This window comes from Halichoerus grypus, chromosome X (assembly GCF_964656455.1).
Source record: "Halichoerus grypus chromosome X, mHalGry1.hap1.1, whole genome shotgun sequence".
In the NCBI taxonomy this organism is placed as follows: Eukaryota; Metazoa; Chordata; class Mammalia; order Carnivora; family Phocidae; genus Halichoerus; species Halichoerus grypus.
In genome coordinates, this window is record NC_135727.1 from 4,316,665 (window position 1) to 4,323,642 (window position 6,978).

The 6,978-nt window shown below is 44.9% G+C and overlaps 1 pseudogene; it reads left to right on the forward strand.

Annotated features, from left to right (window-relative positions):
- The first annotated feature begins 421 nt into the window (after positions 1–421).
- Positions 422–1,010, forward strand: LOC118538926 (ATP synthase peripheral stalk subunit d, mitochondrial pseudogene; annotated as a pseudogene).
- The last annotated feature ends 5,968 nt before the right edge of the window (positions 1,011–6,978 follow it).

Here is a 6,978-nt window from a genome sequence, read left to right on the forward strand (position 1 = left end):
TACTTGCACAAAAAAAGTGGGGGAATTAAAAAAGAAACAGGTGAGCTTTGTTTTTCTATACATTTATCAGATGGAGCCTGCAGCCAAGTTGCAGTGATGAGGCGTTCCAAGAGAAAAGATTTCCTTCGTTTGCTGAGACAATATTACATCTGAGGCATTCCCTCAGGCTGTTTGAATTACAGATGCTCATTGAATAAGAATGAGAACTCCATGCTCGCTTTAATTATAGAGCAGTGGGAGATAGATTGTCCCTTGTGCTCTCTGAAAGAGGCTTGCGAACAAGCCAAATCATCTTAACAGGTGAAGCCCCTGAAACTGGTCACTGCCCTGTGGGGGTGGTGAGCAGACTTTCTGAAAGATCTTTCTGACTTGGGAATGAGCAAGTTTGAAAGTCACATCAAATGCTATGTGGTTGGGGCCGCTGGGGTCGGTGAAGGATCTCAAGATGGCTGCGCGAAAACTTGCTCTAAAAACCATCGACTGGGTAGCTTTTGGGGAGATCAGACCCCGAAACCAGAAGGCCATTGCTAACTCCCTCAAATCCTGGAATGAGACGCTTACCTCCAGGTTGGCTACTCTCCCTAAGAAACCACCTGCTATCGACTGGGCTTACGACAAGGCCAATGTGGCGAAGGCTGGTTTGGTAGATGACTTTGAGAAGAAGTTTAATGCCCAGACGGGTCCTGTAGCAGAGGATAAATATACTGTTCAGGTGGATGCTGAAGAAAAAGAAGATGTGAAAAGTTGTGCCGAGTTTTTGTCTCTCTCAAAGGCCAGGATTGAGGAATATGAAAAAGAGCTGGAGAAGATGAGGAACATACTTCCATTTGATCAGATGACCATTGAGGACCTGAATGAAGTCTTCTCAGAAACCAAATCAGACAAGAAGTATCCCTATTGGCCTCACAAGCCAATTGAGAATTTATAAACTTGAGTTGGGGAGAAAGCTCTGGCCCTCGTATTGTAAACGCTGGACATTAAAAATAATGATACGGTAAAAAAAAAAAAAATGCTATGTGGTTACTTCTACATTGACTGACTCATCTGTGCTGGTGAGAATATAATGACACAGTCACGCCTGTCTGAGCTCCCCAAAGGACAGAGGGCACCTCTGGGAGAAGACTTCCTTTGGGGCATTTAAAATCCTCTACCTCCCACCCCCAAATACTATCCCACTCCTTGGGGCAAATTTTGTTGCTTCTCCAAAATACAGTCATCCCTATGCGTCAAGGGATACTAACATGGTTTATATGTTCACATTTTCTTAGAGAATAAATGTCCAAGAAAAGCAGAGACTTTTAATCAGTGGCCCACAAACTGCTTAGCAGCCTATTACTATGGGCAGAAGCCTGAGGGGGGTGGGCTCCAGGGGCCAGAGGGTTAGAGGAAAAGCTTAGACACACCTGAAAACATCTGAATGGCCTCCAATCTACATCTGGGCACCCCAAAGACACAAGTGGAAAATAACTGAACAAATAAGCCCACTTGTTAAACAATAGCACCCCCAGCGTGCAGCAATTCTTGCGCAAGCAGTCAGAGTGGATAGCTAGAGATGCCTGCACAGAGGAAAAGTACTGGTTTCCAGGCAGCACTGACAATGACTCATCACAAGAAAACCAATTACACCTGCTGCTACCAACTTCCCAGGGACACGAATATCCAAGGGCTTTGTGCTGCCTATTGGAGCTGGGAAAACTAGAGACCAGCAATCAGAACACCAGGCTCAAGTCCTGGCTCTTACGGTCTTTATTTGTTCTAATAGAAAAGTTTCACCTATGCAAGATGAATGAGTTCTAGAGATAATGCTGTACACCACTGAGCCTAGAGCTCACGATATGGTATTATGCCCTTCAAAATTTGTTAAGCAGGTAGATCTTGTGTTACATGTTCTTATCACAAAAAGCAAAGAAACAAAGGATACCAGGACGGTTTGGGAGGTGTTAGATATGTCTCTTACTTTGTGTACATTGAATATGGGTAGTTCTTTGTATATCAGTTATCGCTCAATAAAGCTGCTTTTTAAAAGAAGGAGAGGAGATTTAAAAAAAAAAGGTTTGATGGATGCTCCTTAGTTTTCTTATTCTGACCTCCATTCACTTCCTCATTTTTTCCATTTATTCAATAAATATTTATTAATTCCCTGGTATATGCCAGGAATTAGGAGCCCAAACCCTGTTTACTGTCTCCGTGCTTATTACCCTCTTCCAGACCTCTCCTCTTCAGGCAAAAGAGGTCCAATTTAGGGCTAACCTCTTACATAGAAAAACTTGTCAGAGTTCAGGAGTGCCCCCCCCTCCCAGAGAAACTTTGTAGCATACGGCATTATTGGGGAATCCATTTCTTTGTGTCTAAATCTGTATAATGAACCCTTGAGAAAGTCTCAGCATAAAGAGGAATACTCAGGGACCCAGAACTTTCCCCACTGGCCACTAGCTAAAAGGGAAAAAATAGGGTCACTCTGGTGCTAGGAGGTCTGCTGAGAGGCCAGGCTGAGTTATTCTGAGAGTGGGGATAAGAAAGAAGAGAGAGCCTTTGAAAGTAACATATCTGGTGCTGCAGGGATGGGAAACAGGCCACCTCGGGCCCTATAACAACACGAGCCCTGACTACCCCCAAAGAACTAGGATCTAGCAAGGCCTGATGTACAGAGAACTGGTGAAAAACGACGCAGCGGGTGGGGGGATGAGCGGGTCATTCTTGGTGCAGGAACGCCCTCTAGTGACCAGAAGAGACCATGGCAACACTGTAGAATTTAAAGCGCGGGGGAAACAGACAACCTCAGGAACCCCATGAAATTCTGCTTGCTACTTCTTGACTCTGGCCACATTGTCCCTCCAAAGTATGCATACTGGTAAGTAAGGAAATACAGATGATCATGAGGTGAATTGGTGGATTTCCAGGAGTTCTGGGCAAAGGTCTGAGTCTGAAGCCTGAAGAAGTGGACCCAACAGCAGATATTGCCCATCAGCCAAACCTAAGCCCTGGAAATATGCACACACATGCATGTCACTTTTCTTTGTAATAAACTTTTGCTTCATATATTTTGTTCAAAAATTGACTTATAATGATTTCTGAAAGTTTGGAAAACATAGAAAAGTAAAGCTCGTGGAAATGCGGGAGAAACAGAATCTGGAGTTAATCATCTACCATGAACAACTAGAATCTGGACAAATATATATGAAACAACGGATTTTAGGCAATTAGACAAGAGGCAGCTTATGACCATGATATTAGAGAGAAGGAAATAAATGAGATGTCCAAAACATGGAGCAGGGAGGAGGAACCCAAGCAAAGAAAAGAAGGTTCCTGGGGTGAAGACCTGGAGGTCAGAGTTCACAGAGGCTGAGGCAGCTGGAATGTGTAGGACAGAGTACCAGCGATGAGGAAACTGCGTGGAGAAAGAGCTCCAGAAACTGGAGAAGGGCTACACTAAGCAAAGAACAACTGGGAAGTTTTAAGCAGAACTGTTTTCAGAGCTCACACAGGACTGGGAGATGTTCAAGTTCTGGCCAAGAAGAGTGGAGACTCTTCAGTGATCATCTGGAGCATTTGGTGGAGACCCCAGAGAGATCATACCTTGTAATAGATCTGACATATCCCTGGAGTAAAGGCTTTTTCTTTAATTCTTTTATTTTTCTTTTATTTTTTAGAGAGAGAGAGTGCACATGCATGTGCAAGTGGGGGGGGCAGGGGGGAAGGGGCACAGGGAGAGGGAGAATCTTAAATAGGCTCCACGCCCAGCACAAGGTGGGGCGTGAGATCCTGACCTGAGCCAAAATCAAGAGTTGGACGCTTAACCAGTTGAGCCACCCAGGCACCCCTCTTAAATTCTTTTTTTTTTAAGATGTTATTTATTTATTTGACAGAGACACGGCAAGAGAGGGAACACAAGCAGGGGGAGCGGGAGAGGGAGAAGCAGGCTTCCCGCTGAGCAGGGACTCAATCCCAGGACTCTGGGATAATGACCTGAGCTAAACGCAGACACTTAACGCCTGAGCCACCGGGGCGCCCCCCTCTTAAATTCTTAAATAAGTTTTCTTACCACTTCCTCTAATTATACAGCCTTATGTGCAGGTGGTGTGTGTCCAAAGATACAACAGGCAACTGTTTTACCAAATTTTTTACAATTGCATCGCAATGGTCACCATCTCCCCTGCCTGCAACCGTGTGGTCCTCAATGCCCTCCATCTCATCTCCTCTATTCAGCCAACTCTACATTTAGCTACTATATATTCTGCATTAATCAGGGTTCTTATATAAAAGCAATGGAAACTGGCTCTTGCTTAATAAAGCAGAAAAGTAACTTAGCAAAAGGATATTTAGTAAATCATTAAGTCACTGGGGCACTGGAGAACTGGACTCAAGCTATGAGGCCAGAAACAATGAATGAGATCATACCCTAAGCACTAGGGTCCCAGATGGTCGGCAGCAGAGACTGGACACTGGCACTAACATTCTTTTTTTTTTTTTTTTAAAGATTTTATTTATTCATTTATTTGACAGAGAGATGAGAGAGAGCACAAGTAGGCAGAGAAGCAGGCAGATGGAGAGGGAGAAGCAGGCTCCCCGCAAAGCAGGAAGCCCGATGCGGGACTCGATCCCAGGACCCTGGGATCATGACCTGAGCCGAAGGCAGACGCTAACCGACTGAGCCACCCAGGTGCCCTGGCACTAAAATTCTTGCTACCCCCATCATCAGAGCAAGAATTCATCTTCTATAGTGGGAGGTGGTCTCTGTCTCCTCCACCAAGAGTCGAGAGGCAAGGAATTCCCTAAATATGGCAAGGGGTTCAGAGGCTGGGCTATACTCCAAGAGGAAAAATATTCACTTCACAATTATAACTTCAGCCACCACCTGGAACATAGTAGGCAGTTAATAAATATCTGTGGGTGGAGTGATTGAAAAGCATCAAAGACTAAAAGTGACTAACATTAGCCTACAGAAGATGATCAGGTGAGTGAAAAGGGACTTGAATAGTATCCTCGCAAGTACAGGATACAAAATGGGAGTCATATCAGAGATCTGGGTATGGCTGTGTGTGGAGGTAGAGAGCTCATGGTTGGACAAGGCAACTGTGACTTGAAGATCTAGGGTATCAGTATAGAGATTAAATGGACCATCTGTGTGCAACATAGTGGTGGGGACTGGGGAGGGGAAGGGTTCATTGAGGTCCTGAGAGACATAATCCCTTAGGTGTGTAGAGTTGGAAATTCATGTATCATCACCCCAAGTCACACAGGCTGGTTCTTGACCTTTTCACCTTTGAACAAGAGTCAGAATTAGTAAGTGGTACATAGGATTGAGGGTGTCATGTCACATGTGGGGCCAGCTCACAAACCCTTGGGGCCCTGTGGCTACATCTAAGAAACTTTCAAGAACTCCAGTGATGGGTAGCTGAGGCAGGTTGAGGACATTAGCTCTGTACTGAGTGCTGGTTTCTTTTCCTGGTCAGGGAGTAGTGATGCCAACCAGTCTAGAACAGTAGCCCAACTCCTCCAGTGCACGTTAGTTATTAGAACAGGCATGAAAAAGAGGGCTGAGGCTCCCAAAAATTGAACATTGCTGATTGATCTGGGACCACCCACCTCTGGGACAGCTATCCTTTGAGGATGACTTGGCTGAACAGAAAGCCACCCAGGCATTCCACTTCCAGGCTTCCAAATATTAATTTTTTTGGCTTGTCTGGCTGCCGCAGGCAGTTCGAAAGTTTGGAAACCACAGGTCCAAAAGTCAGGTTAAAGAATAAATCACAATGCCATCCAGATATAAAATATATCAAGAGATGGAGAAGGATGGCATGTATTCTAAGCATTGGGCTTAAGCATCTAAGCAGATGGCCCTTCCCAATGTGGGTGGCATCATTCAGTCTGGTGAGGGTCTGAACAGAACAAAAAGGTGGAGGAAGTTTGAATTTGCTGTCTGTCTGACTGCTTGAGTTGAGACATCCATCTTCTGACCTCAGTGCTCCTAGTTCTCAGGCCTTAAGATCCAGATTGGAATATTTACCATTGGCTCTTTGAAATAAACACTGGCTTTACTGGGTGTCCAGCTTCCAGATGGCGATTCACGGGACTTCTCAGCCTGCAGAATTGTGAAAAATAAATTTCTGTTGTTTGAGCCACCTTGTCTCTGTAATTCTGTTATAGCAGCCCAAGTGGACTAAGACAGTGGGATTAATAATAGAACCTAACCTACAATGCTATTGCCAGGTTAGAGAAGTTGTTGTATAGGAAGTAAAATGCCTGACAGATAGTGGATGAGCAATGAATGGAAGCTATTATTGTCACTATTATTACATCTCTGTGAAATTTTTTTAAATTTTATTTTAGTACGTTATGTTAATCACCATACATTACATCATTAGTTTTTGATGTAGTGTTCCATGATTCATTGTTTGTGCATAACACCCAGTGCTCCATGCAGAACGTGCCCTCCTTAATACCCATCACCACGGGGCGCCTGGGTGGCTCAGTCGTTGGGCGTCTGCCTTCGGCTCAGGTCATGATCCCAGGGTCCTGGGATGGATCCCCGCATTGGGCTCCCTGTTCAGCGGGAAGCCTGCTTCTTCCTCTCCCACTCCCCTTGCTTGTGTTCCCTCTCTCGCTGTCTCCCTCTCTGTCAAATAAATAAATAAAATCTTAAAAAAAAAAAATACCCATCACCAGGCTAACCCATCCCCCCACCCCCCTCCCCTCTAGAACCCTCAGTTTGTTTCTCAGAGTCCATAGTCTCTCATGGTTTCTCTCCCGCTCCAATTTCCCCCCCTTCCCCTTCATTTTTCCCTTCCTACTGTCTTCTTCTTCTTTTTTTTTTTTTTTAACATATAATGTATTATTTGTTTCAGGGGTACAGGTCTGTGATTCAACAGTCTTACACAATTCACAGCACTCACCATAGCACATACCCTCCCCAATGTCTACCACCCAGCCGCCCCATCCCTCCCACCCCCCACCACTCCAGCAACCCTGTTTGTTTCC